Source organism: Pleurodeles waltl, chromosome 5 (assembly GCF_031143425.1).
Source record: "Pleurodeles waltl isolate 20211129_DDA chromosome 5, aPleWal1.hap1.20221129, whole genome shotgun sequence".
NCBI lineage: Eukaryota > Metazoa > Chordata > Amphibia > Caudata > Salamandridae > Pleurodeles > Pleurodeles waltl.
Window position 1 is genome coordinate 49618074 of NC_090444.1, and position 22263 is coordinate 49640336.

At 46.6% G+C, this 22263-nt stretch overlaps 1 long non-coding RNA gene across 1 annotated transcript in view; it reads right to left on the reverse strand.

Moving 5' to 3' along the window:
• The window catches only part of LOC138295323 (uncharacterized), a 49399-nt gene that overhangs the window by 22600 nt on the left and 4536 nt on the right, over positions 1–22263 (reverse strand). Inside the window, exon 2 of the long non-coding RNA XR_011203571.1 lies at positions 16489–16638. This is a non-coding gene — a long non-coding RNA (uncharacterized lncRNA). The remainder of the gene's footprint in view (positions 1–16488; positions 16639–22263) is intronic.

Here is a 22263-nt window from a genome sequence, read left to right on the forward strand (position 1 = left end):
TCAACTTGGCCACCCTGGACCCTGCAAAGGTGAAGCCCACTTTGAGTTCCCCCAGTGTAGGCTTGTCGGTGGCATCAGCAGTTTGTTTCTGCAGACCCCCATTTCACAATGACCGCCTCTGTTGACGACCACCAGATGGTCCACTGCAGTTCTGAACCTGGACGCTCTGGGCTGAGGAGAAGAGAACCACTGGTGTCCCTATGTCCTCCAGGCTCATGAGACCCAAGCCCACTTGTTGGTTCAGTTGGACTGGTCTCCCAGTCCACGCTTGCAGACTGTTTCTGCAGCCTCCTCGACCATGACCACTATTACTGACGGAAATTTGACAGTCAAAACCACCTCTGCACCCAGCTGACCAAGAGCAATGAGAACAGGACTGCTGCAAGATTTGAACCTACTTGTTGGTTCACCCGGACTGTTCCCTCTGTTCACTACTGTGGTAACTTTGTGACCAAACCGATCCCCATGGACTTACACAGGCCACCTGATGCTGAACTGCGCCACTGTAGTTTCCAGTTAGTATGGCATAGGATCCTGACCTGTACTCACCTTATGCCCAGAAGACCGATCCTGTTGCGTGAAAAATGTGTATGCTGTGTATGTTTTCTCTCTCATAGAGTAGCATTGCAACTTCAGAAAATACACTGTCTAATTTAGAAAAATTCTAAAAATCCATATCTACTGGAGTAGTCAGCTGATTACAGCAATCCTGGTATCTAAAAATACATCAAAGTATGTGTGTTTTTTTATAAATTGCAGAGGTGGTTTGTTGAGTGTGTGTCACACCTATTTTATGAGTGTGTGCCTTACTTGTTTAGCACTACACTCTGATAAGCCTGAGGCTGCTCAACCACACAACCCCCATAAAAGAGCACCTTGGGGTGGCTAGAGAAAACCACTGTCCACTACCAAGGGAACCCCTGGACTCTTTTCACGGTATATCTCATTCTAATATATCATATTAAGAGTCAGATTCCTTCAGGGACCAGTGGACCGCTTTCTTCCAAAGGCAGTGTGCAGATGTCAGAAGAAATTGCAACTACAATTGTGGTTGTCCAGGTAACCTGGGGCTCTGACTTCATCAGTATACTCAGTGTATACTCAGTGGTTTTTGTGTTCCATCCTTAGGGTGCTGTACTCACCAATGCACAGTTCTAGCCCAGGCTTATGTACCCTATTGAGATGAGAGTTCTCACGTTTGTTTGTTTCTGGAACACTTGTCAGAAGGCTGATGCATTCACACAGACCTGCTACAGAACTGAAGAATCAAACAATTGTAACATTGATCCCCCATTTAATCTACGGTTCCTCTGTGTACTTGAATATTACTATCCAAATGTGTGTAAGTAGTTGTATTAATAGTTGTTCTGTGCACGACGCACCATGCCATGTCTCTTTAGATTATTAGCTGTGTTGACAGTGAGGTCACTGTCAGGCTACCATGGCATGCATACTAGTTATTTAATTAGTTGCAGTTCAGTACAGTGTCAAAAACAGGTCATTGTTTAGATTCACAGAAGGGCCACAGTGACAGTTCCCCACGCTTGTATCATACTCTCAAAAATACTTTTCAGCTTGGTTTGGTTTCAGGTGGCTGCAGCATGCATGGAGCACAGTTCCTGTTTTGGAGAACAGAGTAGGCAGATAGAATCACCTGCCTTTATACTAAGTAGGTTCTTTCTCCCACCTCCCTAAACATTTTGACCCATGGTCCTTCCACTATGTCCTTTCTTGTGTTTAAAGTCCAGATTCAGAATCAGTGGGTATTAACCCCTTCGCTGCCAGGCCTTTTCCCCCTCCTGTGCCAGGCCTTTTTTTGCCTATTTGGGGCGGTTCGCGCTTAGGCCCGCATAACTTTTTGTCCACATAAGCTAACCAAGCCAAATTTGCGTCCTTTTTTTCCAACATCCTAGGGATTCTGGAGGTACCCAGACTTTGTGGGTTCCCCTGAAAGAGGCCAAGAAATTGGCCAAAATACAGGGAAAATTTTGTTTTTTTCAAAACAATTGGAAAAAGTGGCTGCAGAAGAAGGCTTGTGGTTTTTCCCCTGAAAATGGCATCAACAAAGGGTTTGCGGTGCTAAACTCAGCAGCTTCCCAGCTTTCAGGAACAGGCAGACTTGAATCAGAAAACCCAATTTTTCAACACAATGTTGGCATTTTTCTGGGACATACCCCATTTTTGCAATTTTTTGTGCTTTCAGCCTCCTTCCAGTCAGTGACAGAAATGGGCATGAAACCAAAGCTGGATCCCAGAAACCGAAACATTTCTGAAACGTAGACAAAATTCTGAATTCAGCAAGGGGTCATTTGTATAGATCCTACAAGGGTTTACTACAGAAAATAACAACTGAAAAAGAAAAATATTGAAATTTAGGTGAAAAAACCATAAATGTTTCTCTACATTTTACTCTGTAACTTTTCCCTGCAATGTCAGATTATCGAAAGCAATATACCGTTACGTCTGCTTGTCTCCTCTGGTTGCGGGGATATATAGGGCTTGTAGGTTCATCAAGAACCCGAGGAACCCAGAGCCAATAAATGAGCTGCACCCTGACGTGCGTTTTCATTCTATACCGGGTATACAGCAATTCATTTGCTGAAATATAAAGAGTAAAAAATTGCTATCAAGAAAACCTTTGTATTTCCAAAAAGGGCACAAGATAAGGTGTTGAGGAGCAGTGGTTATTTGCACATCTCTGAATTCCGGGGTGACCATACTAGCATGTGAATTACATGGCTTTTCTCAAATAGATGTCTTTTTTACACACTCTCCTATATTTGGAAAGAAAAAATGTAGAGAAAGACAAGGGGCAATAACACTTGTTTTGCTAATCTATGTTCCCCCAAGTCTCCCGATAAAAATTATACCTCACTTGTGTGGGTAGGCCTAGCGCCCGCGACAGGAAACGCCCCAAAGCGCAACGTGGACACATCCAAATTTTTGGAAGAAAACAGAGGTGTTTTTTGCGAAGTGCCTACCTGTAGATTTTGGCCTCTAGCTCAGCCGGCACCTAGGGAAACCTACCAAACCTGTGCATTTCTGAAAACTAGAGACCTAGGGGAATCCAAGGAGGGGTGACTTGCGGGGCTCGGACCAGGTTCTGTTACCCCGAATCCTTTGCAAACCTCAAAATGTGGCTAAAAAAACACATGTTCCTCACATTTCTGTGGCAGAAAGATCTGGAATCTGAGAGGAGCCACAAATTTCCTTTCACCCAGCGTTCCAAAAAGTCTCCCGATAAAAATGATACCTCACTTGTGTGGGTAGGCCTAGCGCCCGCGACAGGAAACGCCCCAAAGCGCAACGTGGACACATCCAAATTTTTGGAAGACAACAGAGGTGTTTTTTGCGAAGTGCCTACCTGTAGATTTTGGCCTCTAGCTCAGCCGGCACCTAGGGAAACCTACCAAACCTGTGCATTTCTGAAAACTAGAGACCTAGGGGAATCCAAGGAGGGGTGACTTGCGGGGCTCGGACCAGGTTCTGTTACCCAGAATCCTTTGCAAACCTCAAAATTTGGCTAAAAAAACACATGTTCCTCACATTTCTGTGGCAGAAAGATCTGGAATCTGAGAGGAGCCACAAATTTCCTTTCACCCAGCGTTCCCCCAAGTCTCCCGATAAAAATGATACCTCACTTGTGTGGGTAGGCCTAGCGCCCGCGACAGGAAACGCCCCAAAGCGCAACGTGGACACATCCACATTTTTGGAAGACAACAGAGGTGTTTTTTGCGAAGTGCCTACCTGTAGATTTTGGCCTCTAGCTCAGCCGGCACCTAGGGAAACCTACCAAACCTGTGCATTTCTGAAAACTAGAGACCTAGGGGAATCCAAGGAGGGGTGACTTGCGGGGCTCGGACCAGGTTCTGTTACCCATAATCCTTTGCAAACCTCAAAATTTGGCTAAAAAAACACATGTTCCTCACATTTCTGTGGCAGAAAGATCTGGAATCTGAGAGGAGCCACAAATTTCCTTTCACCCAGCGTTCCCCCAAGTCTCCCGATAAAAATGATACCTCACTTGTGTGGGTAGGCCTAGCGCCCGCGACAGGAAACGCCCCAAAGCGCAACGTGGACACATCCAAATTTTTGGAAGACAACAGAGGTGATTTTTACGAAGTGCCTACCTGTAGATTTTGGCCTCTAGCTCAGCCGGCACCTAGGGAAACCTACCAAACCTGTGCATTTCTGAAAAATAGAGACCTAGGGGAATCCAAGGAGGGGTGACTTGCGGGGCTCGGACCAGGTTCTGTTACCCCGAATCCTTTGCAAACCTCAAAATTTGGCTAAAAAAACACATGTTCCTCACATTTCTGTGGCAGAAAGTTCTGGAATCTGAGAGGAGCCAAAAATGTCCTTTCACCCAGCGTTCCCCCAAGTCTCCCGATAAAAATGATACCTCACTTGTGTGGGTAGGCCTAGCGCCCGCGACAGGAAACGCCCCAAAGCGCAACGTGGGCACATCCAAATTTTTGGAAGACAACAGAGGTGTTTTTTGCGAAGTGCCTACCTGTAGATTTTGGCCTCTAGCTCAGCCGGCACCTAGGGAAACCTACCAAACCTGTGCATTTCTGAAAACTAGAGACCTAGGGGAATCCAAGGAGGGGTGACTTGCGGGGCTCGGACCAGGTTCTGTTACCCAGAATCCTTTGCAAACCTCAAAATTTGGCTAAAAAAACACATGTTCCTCACATTTCTGTGGCAGAAAGATCTGGAATCTGAGAGGAGCCACAAATTTCCTTTCACCCAGCGTTCCCCCAAGTCTCCCGATAAAAATGATACCTCACTTGTGTGGGTAGGCCTAGCGCCCGCGACAGGAAACGCCCCAAAGCGCAACGTGGACACATCCAAATTTTTGGAAGACAACAGAGGTGTTTTTTGCGAAGTGCCTACCTGTAGATTTTGGCCTCTAGCTCAGCCGGCACCTAGGGAAACCTACCAAACCTGTGCATTTCTGAAAACTAGAGACCTAGGGGAATCCAAGGAGGGGTGACTTGCGGGGCTCGGACCAGGTTCTGTTACCCATAATCCTTTGCAAACCTCAAAATTTGGCTAAAAAAACACATGTTCCTCACATTTCTGTGGAAGAAAGATCTGGAATCTGAGAGGAGCCACAAATTTCCTTTCACCCAGCGTTCCCCCAAGTCTCCCGATAAAAATGATACCTCACTTGTGTGGGTAGGCCTAGCGCCCGCGACAGGAAACGCCCCAAAGCGCAACGTGGACACATCCAAATTTTTGGAAGACAACAGAGGTGATTTTTACGAAGTGCCTACCTGTAGATTTTGGCCTCTAGCTCATCCGGCACCTAGGGAAACCTACCAAACCTGTGCATTTCTGAAAAATAGAGACCTAGGGGAATCCAAGGAGGGGTGACTTGCGGGGCTCGGACCAGGTTCTGTTACCCCGAATCCTTTGCAAACCTCAAAATTTGGCTAAAAAAACACATGTTCCTCATATTTCTGTGGCAGAAAGTTCTGGAATCTGAGAGGAGCCAAAAATGTCCTTTCACCCAGCGTTCCCCCAAGTCTCCCGATAAAAATGATACCTCACTTGTGTGGGTAGGCCTAGCGCCCGCGACAGGAAACGCCCCAAAGCGCAACGTGGACACATCCAAATTTTTGGAAGACAACAGAGGTGTTTTTTGCGAAGTGCCTACCTGTAGATTTTGGCCTCTAGCTCAGCCGGCACCTAGGGAAACCTACAAACCTGTGCATTTCTGAAAACTAGAGACCTAGGGGAATCCAAGGAGGGGTGACTTGCGGGGCTCGGACCAGGTTCTGTTACCCAGAATCCTTTGCAAACCTCAAAATTTGGCTAAAAAAACACATGTTCCTCACATTTCTGTGGCAGAAAGTTCTGGAATCTGAGAGGAGCTACAAATTTCCTTCCACCCAGCGTTCCCCCAAGTCTCCCGATAAAAATGATACCTCACTTGCGTGGGTAGGCCTAGCGCCGGCGACAGGAAACACCCCAAAGCGCAACGTGGACACATCCTAAATTTTGGAAAAAAACAGAGGTGTTTTTTGCGAAGTGCCTACCTGTAGATTTTGGCCTCTACCTCAGCCGGCACCTAGGGAAACCTACCAAACCTGTGCATTTCTGAAAACTAGAGACCTAGGGGAATCCAAGGAGGGGTGACTTGCGGGGCTCAGACCAGGTTCTGTTACCCAGAATCCTTTGCAAACCTCAAAATTTGGCTAAAAAAACACATGTTCCTCACATTTCTGTGGCAGAAAGTTCTGGAATCTGGGAGGAGCTACAAATTTCCTTCCTCCCAGCGTTCCCCCAAGTCTCCCGATAAAAATGATACCTCACTTGCGTGGGTAGGCCTAGCGCCCGCGACAAGAAACGCCCCAAAGCGCAACGTGGACACATCAAAATTTTTGGAAGACAACAGAGGTGATTTTTGCGAAGTGCCTACCTGTACATTTTGGCCTCTAGCTCAGCCGGCACCTAGGGAAACCTACCAAACCTGTGCATTTCTGAAAACTAGAGACCTAGGGGAATCCAAGGAGGGGTGACTTGCGGGGCTCGGACCAGGTTCTGTTACCCAGAATCCTTTGCAAACCTCAAAATTTGGCTAAAAAAACACAAGTTCCTCACATTTCTGTGGCAGAAAGATCTGGAATCTGAGAGGAGCCACAAATTTCCTTTCACCCAGCGTTCCTCCAAGTCTCCCGATAAAAATGATACCTCACTTGTGTGGGTAGGCCTAGCGCCCGCGACAGGAAACGCCCCAAAGCGCAACGTGGACACATCCAAATTTTTGGAAGACAACAGAGGTGATTTTTGCGAAGTGCCTACCTGTAGATTTTGGCCTCTAGCTCAGCCGGCACCTAGGGAAACCTACCAAACCTGTGCATTTCTGAAAACTAGAGACCTAGGGGAATCCAAGGAGGGGTGACTTGCGGGGCTCGGACCAGGTTCTGTTACCCAGAATCCTTTGCAAACCTCAAAATTTGGCTAAAAAAACACATGTTCCTCACATTTCTGTGCCCGAAAGATCTGGAATCTGAGAGGAGCCAAAAATTTCCTTTCACCCAGCGTTCCCCCAAGTCTCCCGATAAAAATGATACCTCACTTGTGTGGGTAGGCCTAGCACCCGCGACAGGAAACGCCCCAAAGCGCAACGTGAACACATCCAAATTTTTGGAAGACAACAGAGGTGATTTTTGCGAAGTGCCTACCTGTAGATTTTGGCCTCTAGCTCAGCCGGCACCTAGGGAAACCTACCAAACCTGTGCATTTCTGAAAACTAGAGACCTAGGGGAATCCAAGGAGGGGTGACTTGCGAGGCTCGGACCAGGTTCTGTTACCCAGAATCCTTTGCAAACCTCAAAATTTGGCTAAAAAAACACATGTTCCTCACATTTCTGTGGCAGAAAGTTCTGGAATCTGAGAGGAGCTACAAATTTCCTTCCACCCAGCGTTCCCCCAAGTCTCCCGATAAAAATGATACCTCACTTGCGTGGGTAGGCCTAGCGCCGGCGACAGGAAACACCCCAAAGCGCAACGTGGACACATCCTAAATTTTGGAAAAAAACAGAGGTGTTTTTTGCGAAGTGCCTACCTGTAGATTTTGGCCTCTAGCTCAGCCGGCACCTAGGGAAACCTACCAAACCTGTGCATTTCTGAAAACTAGAGACCTAGGGGAATCCAAGGAGGGGTGACTTGCGGGGCTCAGACCAGGTTCTGTTACCCAGAATCCTTTGCAAACCTCAAAATTTGGCTAAAAAAACACATGTTCCTCACATTTCTGTGGCAGAAAGTTCTGGAATCTGGGAGGAGCTACAAATTTCCTTCCTCCCAGCGTTCCCCCAAGTCTCCCGATAAAAATGATACCTCACTTGCGTGGGTAGGCCTAGCGCCCGCGACAGGAAACGCCCCAAAGCGCAACGTGGACACATCCAAATTTTTGGAAGACAACAGAGGTGATTTTTGCGAAGTGCCTACCTGTACATTTTGGCCTCTAGCTCAGCCGGCACCTAGGGAAACCTACCAAACCTGTGCATTTCTGAAAACTAGAGACCTAGGGGAATCCAAGAAGGGGTGACTTGCGGGGCTCGGACCAGGTTCTGTTACCCCGAATCCTTTGCAAACCTCAAAATTTGGCTAACAAAACACATGTTCCTCACATTTCTGTGGCAGAAAGATCTGGAATCTGAGAGGAGCCAAAAGTTTCCTTTCACCCAGCGTTCCCCCAAGTCTCCCGATAAAAATGATACCTCACTTGTGTGGGTAGGCCTAGCACCCGCGACAGGAAACGCCCCAAAGCGCAACGTGAACACATCCAAATTTTTGGAAGACAACAGAGGTGATTTTTGCGAAGTGCCTACCTGTAGATTTTGGCCTCTAGCTCAGCCAGCACCTAGGGAAACCTACCAAACCTGTGCATTTCTGAAAACTAGAGACCTAGGGGAATCCAAGGAGGGGTGACTTGCGAGGCTCGGACCAGGTTCTGTTACCCAGAATCCTTTGCAAACCTCAAAATTTGGCTAAAAAAACACATGTTCCTCACATTTCTGTGGCAGAAAGTTCTGGAATCTGAGAGGAGCTACAAATTTCCTTCCACCCAGCGTTCCCCCAAGTCTCCCGATAAAAATGATACCTCACTTGCGTGGGTAGGCCTAGCGCCGGCGACAGGAAACACCCCAAAGCGCAACGTGGACACATCCTAAATTTTGGAAAAAAACAGAGGTGTTTTTTGCGAAGTGCCTACCTGTAGATTTTGGCCTCTAGCTCAGCCGGCACCTAGGGAAACCTACCAAACCTGTGCATTTCTGAAAACTAGAGACCTAGGGGAATCCAAGGAGGGGTGACTTGCGGGGCTCAGACCAGGTTCTGTTACCCAGAATCCTTTGCAAACCTCAAAATTTGGCTAAAAAAACACATGTTCCTCACATTTCTGTGGCAGAAAGTTCTGGAATCTGGGAGGAGCTACAAATTTCCTTCCTCCCAGCGTTCCCCCAAGTCTCCCGATAAAAATGATACCTCACTTGCGTGGGTAGGCCTAGCGCCCGCGACAGGAAACGCCCCAAAGCGCAACGTGGACACATCCAAATTTTTGGAAGACAACAGAGGTGATTTTTGCGAAGTGCCTACCTGTACATTTTGGCCTCTAGCTCAGCCGGCACCTAGGGAAACCTACCAAACCTGTGCATTTCTGAAAACTAGAGACCTAGGGGAATCCAAGGAGGGGTGACTTGCGGGGCTCGGACCAGGTTCTGTTACCCAGAATCCTTTGCAAACCTCAAAATTTGGCTAAAAAAACACATGTTCCTCACATTTCTGTGCCCGAAAGTTCTGGAATCTGAGAGGAGCCACAAATTTCCTTCCACCCAGCGTTCCCCCAAGTCTCCCGATAAAAATGATACCTCACTTGTGTGGGTAGGCCTAGTGCCGGCGACAGGAAACACCCCAAAGCGCAACGTGGACACATCCTAAATTTTGGGAAAAAACAGAGGTGTTTTTTGCGAAGTGCCTACCTGTAGATTTTGGCCTCTAGCTCAGCCGGCACCTAGGGAAACCTACCAAACCTGTGCAATTCTGAAAACTAGAGACCTAGGGGAATCCAAGGAGGGGTGACTTGCGGGGCTCGGACCAGGTTCTGTTACCCAGAATCCTTTGCAAACCTCAAAATTTGGCTAAAAAAACACATGTTCCTCACATTTCGGTGACAGAAAGTTCTGGAATCTAAGAGGAGCCACAAATTTCCTTCCACCCAGCGTTCCCCCAAGTCTCCCGATAAAAATGATACCTCACTTGTGTGGGTAGGCCTAGCACCCGCGACAGGAAATGGCCCAAAACACAACCTGGACACATCACATTTTTTCATAGAAAACAGGGCCTACCTGTGGATTTTGGCCTCTAGCTCAGCCGGCACCTGGGGAAACCTAGCAAACCAGCGCATTTTTGAAAACTAGAAACCGAGGGGAATCCAAGATGGGGTGAATTGTGGGGCTCTGACCAGGTTCTGTTACCCAGAATCCTTTGCAAACCTCAAAATTTGGCTAAAAAAACATGTTTTCCTCACATTTCAGTGACAGAAAGTTCTGGAATCTGAGAGGAGCCACAAATTTCCTTCCACCTAGCGTTCCCCCAAGTCTCCAGATAAAAATGATACCTCACTGGTGTGGGTAGGCCTAGCGCCCGCGACAGGGAATGGCCCAAAACACAACGTGGACACATCACATTTTTTCATAGAAAACAGTGCCTACCTGTGGATTTTGGCCTCTAGCTCAGCCGGGCCCAGGGGGGGCAGAAATGGCCTAAAATAAATTTGTCCCCCACCCCCCAAACCCCCTACCCCCCCGGGAGCGACCCTTGCCTATGGGGTCGGCCCCCCTTGCGTGACATTGGTGCCAAAAAAAAAATCCCCGGTGCCTAGTGGTTTCTGCCCCCCTTGGGAGCAGATTGACCTACAATTGGACAATCTGCCCCCAAGGGGGGCAGAAATGGTCTAAATACAATTTGCCCCCCAGGGGAGCGACCCTTGCCTAATGGGTCACTCCTCATCTCTACAAAAACAAACAAACAAACAAAAAAAAAACACAAAAATAACAATTTGCCCTGGCGCCTAGAGGTTTCTGCCCCCCCCCGGGGGCAGATCGGCCTAATACCAATAGGCCGATCTGCCCCCAGGGGGGCAGAAATGGCCTAAAATAAATTTGCCCCCCCACACCCCCCGGGGAGCGACCCTTGCCTGCAAGGTCGCTCCCCTTGCGTGACTGCGCAAAAAAAAGATCCCTGGTGCCTAGTGGTTTCTGCCCCCCTTGGGGGCAGATTGACCTACAATCGGCCAATCTGCCCCCAAGGGGGGCAGAAATGGTCTAAATACAATTTGCCCCCCAGGGGAGCGACCCTTGCCTAATGCGTCGCTCCCCATCTCTAAAAAAACAAACAAACAAAAAAAAAACCACACAAAAAAAAAATTGCCCTGGTGCCTAGTGGTTTCTGCCCCCCTTGGGGGCAGATTGACCTACAATCGGCCAATCTGCCCCCAAGGGGGGCAGAAATGGCCTAAAATAAATTTGCCCCCCCACACCCCCCGGGGAGCGACCCTTGCCTGCAAGGTCGCTCCCCTTGCGTGACTGCGCAAAAAAAAGATCCCTGGTGCCTAGTGGTTTCTGCCCCCCTTGGGGGCAGATTGACCTACAATCGGCCAATCTGCCCCCAAGGGGGGCAGAAATGGTCTAAATACAATTTGCCCCCCAGGGAAGCGACCCTTGCCTAATGCGTCGCTCCCCATCTCTAAAAAAACAAACAAAAAAAAAAAAACACAAAAAAACTATTTGCCCAGGCGCCTAGAGGTTTCTGCCCCCCCTGTGGGCAGATCGGCCTAATACTAATAGGCCGATCTGCCCCCAGGGGGGGCAGAAATGGCCTAAAATAAATTTGCCCCCCTCACCCCCCCCCCGGGGATCGACCCTTGCCTACAAGGTCGCTCCCCTTGCGTGACTGCGCAAAAAAAAGATCCCTGGTGCCTAGTGGTTTCTGCCCCCCTTGGGGGCAGATTGACCTAAAATCGGCCGATCTGCCCCCAAAGCGGGCAGAAATGGCCTACATACAATTTGCCCCTCCAGGGGAGCGACCCTTGCCTAAGGGGACGCTCCCCATCTGTAAAACACAACAACAACAAAAATCCCTGGTGCCTAGTGGTTTCTGCCCCCCGTGGGGGCAGATCGGCCTAATAAAAATAGGCTGATCTGCCCCCATGGGGGGCAGAAATGGCCTAAAATAAATTTGCCCCCCAAGGGAACGACCCTTGCCTAAGGGGTCGCTCCCCTTACGTGAAAAACAAACAAACAAAAAAAACTCCCTGGTGTCTAGTGGTTTCTGCCCCCCTTGGGGGCAGATTGGCCTCATAAAAATAAGCCAATCTGCCCCCAAAGAGGGCAGAAATGGCCTAAATATAATTTCCCCCTATGGGAGCGAACCTTGCCTCAGGGGTCGCATCCCACACCTAAAAAACAAAAGAAAACAAATAAAAAAACAAACAAAAAAAAAGTATCCCTGGTGTCTAGAGGTTTCTGCCCCCACTGTGGGCAGATCGGCCTAATACTAATAGGCCGATCTGCCCCCAGGGGGGGCAGAAATGGCCTAAAATAAATTTGCCCCCCTCACCCCCCCCCGGGGAGCGACCCTTGCCTACAAGGTCGCTCCCCTTGCGTGACTGCGCAAAAAAAAGATCCCTGGTGCCTAGTGGTTTCTGCCCCCCTTGGGGGCAGATTGACCTAAAATCGGCCGATCTGCCCCCAAAGCGGGCAGAAATGGCCTAAATACAATTTGCCCCTCCAGGGGAGCAACCCTTGCCTAAGGGGACGCTCCCCATCTGTAAAACACAACAACAACAAAAATCCCTGGTGCCTAGTGGTTTCTGCCCCCCGTGGGGGCAGATCGGCCTAATAAAAATAGGCTGATCTGCCCCCATGGGGGGCAGAAATGGCCTAAAATAAATTTGCCCCCCAAGGGAACGACCCTTGCCTAAGGGGTCGCTCCCCTTACGTGAAAAACAAACAAACAAAAAAAACTCCCTGGTGTCTAGTGGTTTCTGCCCCCCTTGGGGGCAGATTGGCCTCATAAAAATAAGCCAATCTGCCCCCAAAGAGGGCAGAAATGGCCTAAATATAATTTCCCCCTATGGGAGCGAACCTTGCCTCAGGGGTCGCATCCCACACCTAAAAAACAAAAGAAAACAAATAAAAAAACAAACAAAAAAAAAGTATCCCTGGTGTCTAGAGGTTTCTGCCCCCACTGGGGGCAGATCGGCCTAATAATAGGCCGATCTGCCCCCAGGGGGGGCAGAAAAGGCCTTAAAAAAAAAATGACCCCCTGGGAGCGACCCTTGCCCAAGGGGTCGCTCCCTTCTGTCAATTTCAAATAAAAAAAAAAAAATCCCTGGTGTCTAGTGGGGTTTCAAAAGCCGGATTGCAAGCAATCCGGCTTTTGAAACCCTCGGAGAGACTTCAAAGGGAAGGAAATACATTTCCTTCCCTTTGAAGCCCCTCCGGGCCTCCCCCACGTGATCGAAAGAGAAATGCTGAGCATTTCTCTTTCGATGGGGGAGGTTGTGTGATTGTCAGCGCGCGCTCGCGCGCTGACGTCACAGGGGGGGTGGGGGGGGCTCGGGGGTTGAAGGGGAAGGGATTCCCCTGTCAGCCCTGACCTAGGGGGGTGGGGGGGCGGCCCTCGGGAGGAGCGCTAGCGCTTCTCCCGAGGGCAGCATTCAGGGCGTAATGGTTACGTCCATGGCGCCACACGGGCGCTGCCATGGACGTAACCATTACGTCCGTGGCGGGGAAGGGGTTAAACAAAGCCTCCCTGCTCCTCTTACTGATGAAGACCCACAGCAGCTTGAGAGTACAGCAAGCCAAATTTTATCTTTGGTCCAAGCACCCTGGATCCAACTTCCCAATTAGTGAACAGTGCTAAAGCTTTAAATACTCTGGGGCAAATTTAAGAAATGTGGTGTGTCATATCATGATGCACCACTCTTCTTGTGCCCCCCAACACCACCATGTGTGCACTGTATTTATGATACTGTGCACCATGTTGCACGTTAGAGAACTAGCATCATAAATTTTGACTCTAGGTTCGTGCCTGGCAGGATTAGCGTTAGTCATGCAAAGTGACGGATGGCCTATTGAAAAAAACAGGAGCCTCATTTTAATGCCTGCGGTAGGAAGCCATTAAAAATGATGCTAGAAAAGGCGCAGTGGAAGCGCAGAGATTCCACTGCACCATTTTTCTTGGCCTCTTAATGGCAGAACGCCTTGCATACATTATGCCTGGCGCAGGGGGTTTACAATAAGTGGGGCAACACGTCCATTGCGCTACTTTGTAAATATGGTGCAGTGTTTTTGCCAACCTAACGCCACATTAGCGTCAAATAAATGATGCTAAAGTGGCACAAGGTGGTGCTAAGGGCTTCTTAAATCTGGCCCTCTGATTCTTAAAGGAGATGCTAAACCGGCTGATAAGCCTTGCATGGTTTTACATGGACCTACCTCATATCCCACATACCCCAATGATCTGTTTTTCAGTCCTTCAGGATATTCAACCTTGCTCCCACAAAGGCAGTGCTTGGAATTCTTTGAGTTCCACTTTTATAGGTGAAGAATTGATGAGCTATTCAGTATTTTACCTCTCTGTCTTTGCTAACAACGACCAACAATATGCATTCTACAGGTTAATATGTTCAACAAATTCCTTTCTTGACTCAGGCAAACTTTATCAGACAATGAGGTGTTAACTTGTCACATTTATCTGAGGATGAAATATAACTTTTCTAGTGATTTTAAGGTTTTATTTCACATTTTAACAAAAGCAGAATGGTTCAGGGATGGTTCCTTCACTACTTCTGCATATGGCGAGGGAATTACAGGCAGTCAGGGGTTACTAGACTTCATTTTAACCTTTGGAGTTAATTTGTCTTGGGGCCCTTGAAGTGGACTTTGAACTGAATGCCATGTATACCCTTCTATATCATGACCCTCAAGAGAGTGATGAGGAGCAGCCCAATGTTTCCCCAGGTGAAACATCTATGACCCAGTAAGGGATCCAAAAACCCTTTATTAAGTCACTGGGTAGCCTTTGCTTTACTTTTATTAAGAAGAACATTATTTCATTACACACAGTAGTAAACAGCACACATCAAATCAAAACCGGACTACGCCAGCTCCATTCTAACCACTTGTTCATTTCTTAATGTGTTTATTGCACTTATAATTTTAGGTGGGCCTCACAGTGGCGGTATCAGTCTGTTTCACTCGCAGGAGGTCACTGTCACTAGGGTTGAGGACAGCTTTAAAGGCTAAAGGTCATTTCAGGGTCTCTGCACTTGGACACACCGACCATTCAGGCCCAAATCAAAGCCCATCTAACCGTGGGAAGATGAGCCGAACTAGAACCCAGGCAAACAGTTCCAATAGAAAGCGCGGTGCAGACTGGGCAAGGACCAGTTGTTGGAATGAACAGTCTGCACAGCAATGGAATTCTGACGCTGGCTAATGCCCATCAGGATCCATGCTCAGGCATCATGTGCTGATCTCTTCTCATCAGCTGATAGCACATACATTTCCCATGCACGGTTATGACATTTTAAGTACACAAGATCTAAGTACTAATGCTTCTGCAACTGCACAACCCACACACATGGTTTGCAGAGCTGAGGCAGTGGAACATGACCTAGCTACATCCCTGACAACCTCCAGGTTAGGAGATGAAACTGAGTTGATCCTGAAGGTATCCTGGGAACAGCCGCAGAGGATGCTACAAAAAATTACATTTCGTTTCAGCACAGCACTCCAAAAGAGATCCCATTTTGGCTGTTTTGTAAAAAAAGAAGGCCCTGTAGTGAAACATGTTGTCAGCGGCTCTCACTGAAAAGCGCGAAAGGCCTGGCAGTTCTGCTTAGCAGCCTGCTAATGTTACCTTAAACATAAAAAATTAACATTAAAAACGTAATTAATACACCTGCTCTACGGGTAGAGTCAATAATTATTGCTATCCACCATCACACACCAGACATGTTATGAACCCTTCTAGGAAAGGGACGTGCAGGTAACTGGCAAAGTAGATGGTGCCAAAGGGGTTGAAATAAAATAGTGCAAGAGTTGTCAGGACCATCTGTGTGGATGCTTGAGGTACAAAATAGTCAATCAGGTGTCCTCGAGAGCTTCTCACTGAGCCACCTGCACCTGTCAGATGGGATTCAGGGAGCTGTTCCCAGTGCCCGGGAACACTCCAGGATAAGTCACAATTTTGCACAGAAATGTATCTGCAAACAGGACCAACAGAGGCGTAGGTTCAGGGGGGATGTTTGGGGTGTTATACCTAGCTAATGTATACATTATTCTACAGACAGTTGAGTATAGGAGCTTTGTGTCTGGCATGATAAGCTATCTGTCGGATTTCAACTGAGATTTTAAAATACACACACAAGCACACACACAAAAACAAACACACAAAAACACACACACTCTCTCTCTTTCATCTTTGTTTTGAAGGTCTTCAAACATGGTTATTTTACAAAATTCTGTGTTATAAGTGCCCCTCACAATCCACGCATATTTCCCTTTCCACTGGCACTTAAGCCCTCCTCATGCTCTTTTGCTCATATAATGATTACCATATATGCCATTGTGATCGTCAGAAAATCTGAAGCTCACCCCCCCCTCACCAATCTCAGTGACCACGCTACGTGGAAGTTGAGTTTAACACAACTCCTAAATCTGGGATTGTTCCTGTGGCCACTTGTATAATACGAATATAGCACAAATGTAGGAGCTTCTTGGCAGATGTTCATTCTGTGCAGTCGCTTCCATGTTCCTGTTAGAAGAGACAGGGCGGTGTCGTGAACATTACAAATGGCACTTTCTCATGCATGTAGGATGATACTGCCTCCTCCGGGTCAGGATCACCTTGAAATAGAAGTTATGATTTATATCAACATCATCCAGCTCACCATCCTCACACAAGTACCTGTCTGTGGATCCGTGCACCTGTATCCACACAGCAAGTAGCAGCACTTCTGATCCCTGGGGCACTCTTCATCAGTCTCGCACTCCTTCAAGTATCGAGCAAAACACGGTCCTGGAGTGATTTTTGGACACCTTCCTGGCTTTGGATTGACTGTAAAAAAACGTTTCAAACCTATTAGATTCTTAAATAAAACCATAAGAACAAAAGACTCATCACAACGCCAGTGCCCTAATAGTCACCTTCAATAGTAAGAAGTATATCAGGAATCAGACACTGCTGTGAGGTGTGAGATTTTATCTCCATTTCAGGGGGCACCAGGAGTCATCCAGGCTATGCCACTGAACACAGATTGGGCAGAAACTCCTCCTGGAGAGCCACTGGATTCCAGTCTCGGTCTTGATATGAGTTCTGGAGATCACACCAGCAAGATGATGATACTGCACAAGGTTGCACGTGGCGTTACATATGAGCACAGTGGACAGCGGGCCCCAACTACCAATAGCAATACTCAATGGTACCTGGGCTAAGTAAAACCTCACTAGCATGCAAACAGCACTGTGTATTGCAGTGCCCTCCTTAGGAATGGCAGTACTGGCACACACAGGGGGCAGCATCAGCACTGAGCTGTGGTGGAGTGTGGCAATAGAGGTGTGCACAGCTGGTAGAGGTACAATGGTGCCCAGGGTAGTTATGGGCATCCAAGGGTGTACAGCATGAGGTGATGTCATGGCACCAGGTTCTTAAGGCTCTGCTGGTGAGCACAGGGGTCTTTAACATGGGTGTCTGGTTAAGAGAGATAACTCTGATAAGCACAATAATATTCTGATGTCAAAAAAAGGATCCTAGTGTGTGAAAGAACATTGGTCAGTGTAACTATAGTGTCCAGTGTAGGAATGGCATGGCATTGAACACAGTAGGAAGTGTTCTAGGCTGACTCTTGTTACACATGGTTACTTCACAATATTGCACCAGATTCCAGGTTTTGTTCCCAATTTACATGCTATCAGTTACCCTTTCCTTTAAGACCTTTTTTGTTTTTGTACTTCCTGTAAAGTGCTATTTCTCTCTTCATATTTTGAAATGATGTTACAGTCTATCTGCTGTGTCCTCAGTTCTATCCTCAGTAGCATTCTTTCAGGATTTAGAATAGTTGCTGAATTTACATAGTACTTTCTGATCTCATTCACCTGAGTTTTTCTCACATGTCCTCTTTTGTCTCTTTTGGGGGCCCATAGACTAGCTTCTTGCTGATCTCCACAGGGTTTAAATGACTTACATTTTTATATTAGAATTCTGAAACATTAAGTCAGATTAACCTTAATTTTGACTTCATCCCTTGCCTCAGAATAGCAGAGAGTGTCTTTGGCAGTGTGTTAACGCCCTATGCCGGAGTTGTTTCCTGCATAGGTATCAAAAGACAGGTGTGGGCAAAGCTGGACGCTTCAATCCTTCCTACACACCTAGCCGTACATCAGAGGAGGCTGTGAATGGAAATGGAACAATAACTACGGTACAAACCTCAGAGATAGCATATTCCTCTGCACCTAATAGTGAGTCAGAGGAGACAGTGAATGGATATACAACAATTACTACTGGGTGAACCTCAGAGACTACACTTGTGCTTGTTTGGAATTTTAATCTAAAAATACAGAGGTGACAATGGCATTCAGTCTCTTGGTACCTCATAATCAAGTGGTGCAATTTGTGTCACTTGCACACTTTTCACCAGAACATATTAGAAGGAGCATCATGTTTGCAGCACAACACAGGTATGCAACAGTTGGCTATCAATGTGTTATGTCTCACTACGATAGTTTATACACAAGCATCTGGCAGAGTACATTGGACGTACTCACTACTACAGGATCCAGTAGAATGCAGCACCAGCAAAAACTCTAAATTCCCAAGAAATGCCACATACACACATCACCAGTAGACATATCCGTCAACCTAGAAGATGCATAACACTTAAACAGAGTACTTCAGAGTACCTGGCCAGAACTCAACCCCAAATCTCAAGATCACAGGCTGCATTAGAGTCCAGTGTATGATGGTAACCAAAGAAGCAGTTGGAAGGTCTCCATACTGCTGAAAGTGCTACAAGAGCATGCCATTTGCAGAATGAGAGCTATACACACACACACACATCACCAGTAGACATATCCATCAACCTAGAAGATGCATAACCCTTAAACAGAGTACTTCAGAGTACCTGACCAGAACTCAACCCCAAACCACAAGATCACAGGCTGCATTAGAGTCCAGTCTATGATGGTAACCCAAGAACCAGTTGGAAGGTTTCCATACTGCTGAAAGTGCCACAAGAGCATGCCATTCGCAGAATGAGAGCTATATAAATGCTAATAGCACAAGATTCCACCTGCCTCAGATAGTCATTAAATGGTCGTGTTTTATAAGGTTAATATTGTTGCCAGTGTTTCTGCTGTATGCCAATTATTTTCTGGCTTTTGACACATGATGTGCTGCTCTGAAGAAATATTACTCTTGGAGGCTATGGGTCTGGTTAAGATCTTGGTGGACCGGTTACTCTGTCACAAACGTGAAGGTTATTCCATCTGTCATATTACGATTTCCACAGAATATAATGGAATTATAATATGGTGGACGGGATATCCATCACGTTGTGACAGAGTAACCTGATCTGACAAACTCTAAATCAGGCTCTTAGTGTCTGTTCTGGGCTTTTTAGGTAATTTCATGCTTGGTACTCAGAGTCTGCTCTATATGTATATTAGCCATATTTTAGAAACGTTATTTTAGTTAACTAGGCCTGCCGCTGTGCAATTTAACCCAGTTACATTTTATTCAGCATTACCTTATTTTTCTAGCAATAGCCACATTTGCAGTGCTGTTTTATTTTCTCTATCTCATTGTGCTTTCTCCTAAGAAAGGTTTACGTTCTTAGTAGGACATTTATTTCACTCTGTGCTTTCTCAAAGGCTACAGTCAGATAGGGTTGCCGACAAACGTGGTATGCTGTGTCTCCAACATTTATAGAAAAACACACACTCATATGTTTTATTATAAAAACACCCCTTTTTCCCAAACATGTTAGAGGGAGATTCAAGCCAGATGACCACAACTGTATGCTGATTGGTTTGCTACAGCTGCTTGCTTAGACAGCCGAATCCCTGATCCAAATGGAGATAGTGTCTCTCAAGACTACAGTTTTGTTTCTCCAGGTATGAGGGATGATGTTCTCCCAAGGGGAAACATGAAGGGTGGATTAGGCTTATGATGCTGTGCTCAAACATAGCGTAAGCAGGAGGACTATAGATCACCCCTATTAGACAGTATGGTAGGACTGTTTTTGTGTGTTCACTCTTTTAGTCACATGCTTGTTTTTGTTGTGTTTTATCATCCTAGTTTTTGCAATACATGTTATTTTATCTAAGTTGTAGTTACTTCAATAAATTCTTATTGAACTGCATTCTTCCTCTATTGTCCTTGCCTATATGAGACTTCTGTAACTGAGAGAAAGGGATGAGATCTGATTGACCACGATTCCCCTGAGGAGTCTTTCTGGTCATGAGCCTGGTTGCACAATCATCTCACCCAGAGATGAGGTGCTGCTAGTTAGCCGGAGAACCCAGATTAGGCCGGCAGGTGTCATATGGTGTGGAATCGTACTCAGTACCCACAATCCATGTGATCCTGCCTCCCAAATCCAGTAGCCTCTTTAGCATAATGAGAACCTACGCGACATGGCGAAACCAAAGTTTGGTTAGGCACTAATATTTGGATCCTCCTAAGTATCTCTGTCTCACTAAAGGCTAAAGGCACCTCAAAACTATATATGGAGACGTCCATGGTATTGAGGATTTCCTCCTTAGCTAAATAGGTAGTACCTATCTTGAGCTGTACGTTGTTCCAGCTTGAGCCGTAAAAGGACCAATCCCTAGTTGGTGTCCTTATCTCTGAACATACATCTACCATTAATATGGCTAACCCACAACGTGTGACAATTGCAGTAAATATGCAACCTCCCCTTACTGCACATTTATTGGCAAATGGCCTGACAGCCCAGGGGGGTCCAGTCACATTTGTTACTGAGGCTCATCCAGCCTACAGAACAGAACTTTTTTTATTCTTGAGTCACCTTTCCAGCAGCCGATGGGAACACAAATACATTTAAATACTGCACACGTGCAAATGCTCCTGCACAATACAGGGCTTATGCATATTTAGAAATACCTTTATCTTATCAAGACCATAATAATTGGTTTGATGATGCCCTACCACATACAATATTACACATTAGGTTAGGTCCTCTGAGCAATGATGGCCTGAAACGGTCTTTATTAGCCACATATACACCACAGCCTGATTCAGCAACCTTAGCGGAGGCTGAGGTCTGCTACCTTTATATAGAGCTCACGACAATATACAGACTGTTAGTACAGGTTGCTATGCAAACATTAAATACTAACCCAGAAGGTGCTGCCCCAGCGCAACCACATGCAGTTACGCCAGGCATCAACCCTGCTACTGTACATTTGATCATGGGTAAGGCACCCGCCAAGCGAAACAAAATTCAGTTTTGGATAGCACAAAAAATAAATGCGCTGGAATCAGTTTTTCCACATACGGGCTCGGGACAAATATAGAATTCTCAGTATGTGCTTGCCATTTGGGATGGTTCCCACAGTTGATAACTTCAATACATGGAGCACGCTCTATACTACCGCACACGGTATACCAACACTTGCCAATCTGCCGGAGGTATTAAAACAAATTCAAGATGCCTGGATTCTGGGATGCATTTAATGCCAATTTCGCCACAGTATCTTCAATTATATTAAGTAACCTTAAAGGGGGAGCAGATGCACTAGCAGTGTGCATGCAGCTCTGGGATGTTCTTGTACAAGATCAAGAACGTGAGCTGCCCAAGATTATCACTGAGACCTACTCTAGTATTGGTCGAGATAGTCTGGGGGCCAGACCAACCACACCACAATTTCAAGGTAGATCTAATAAAGGCACTACCAAGCAAGTGCCTGAAGGTTCCAAAAAACGCTGGGATGAAAAACAACAAACGTCTAAAAAAGAAAGGGGAGAATCTCCGCGTGCGGAGATCCCACAAAGCAGATATAATCTTAGGAATAGAGATAACATAAAAACGCCTGACAGATATCAATATACTGATACATGCCTATCTTGTTCCTTTCAGGACTCACTGGAAAAACGCAGTGAGAGATGTGATCGTTCAGAGCAGTGAACTGAGTATGTGAAACCGAGAAAGGACTCACAACTTCTACAACAAAAAACCCAATTTAAAAAGAACAAGGTGGCAGCAGTTACAATCCGACATGCCACTCAAGAAGAGTGCTTTACTAAAGAACAGGAAGTGGGCACTAGCACTGTTAGACAGTGTGGTAGAGGTCACAATAGTTCACCAGGATCATCAAGAACATCTGGAGGTGAATCAACTGATGACTTCTTGCAAGTTGAGACTGCAGACATGAGTGCCTCCACACCGGACAGAGTGTATAAAGTAAATATCCAGCTAGAGGGAGACATTGAACGTATGATAGGTGCTATCTTTTGGGACCGCCTTGTTTCTATTTATGATATTTTGCTGGCTGGAAAATATTGGCCGCCAGAATTTGTCCGCAATCTCCCTTATGGAGAGGACTTTATTTAAAAGTCCTTCTTGCCCCTTGTTCCCAGAAAGCTTGTTGAAATGTACACCATTGATTTGGCAGTGGAGCAAGCACCTGCGTTATATCACATTCATGTAGGTTGGGAGAAAGA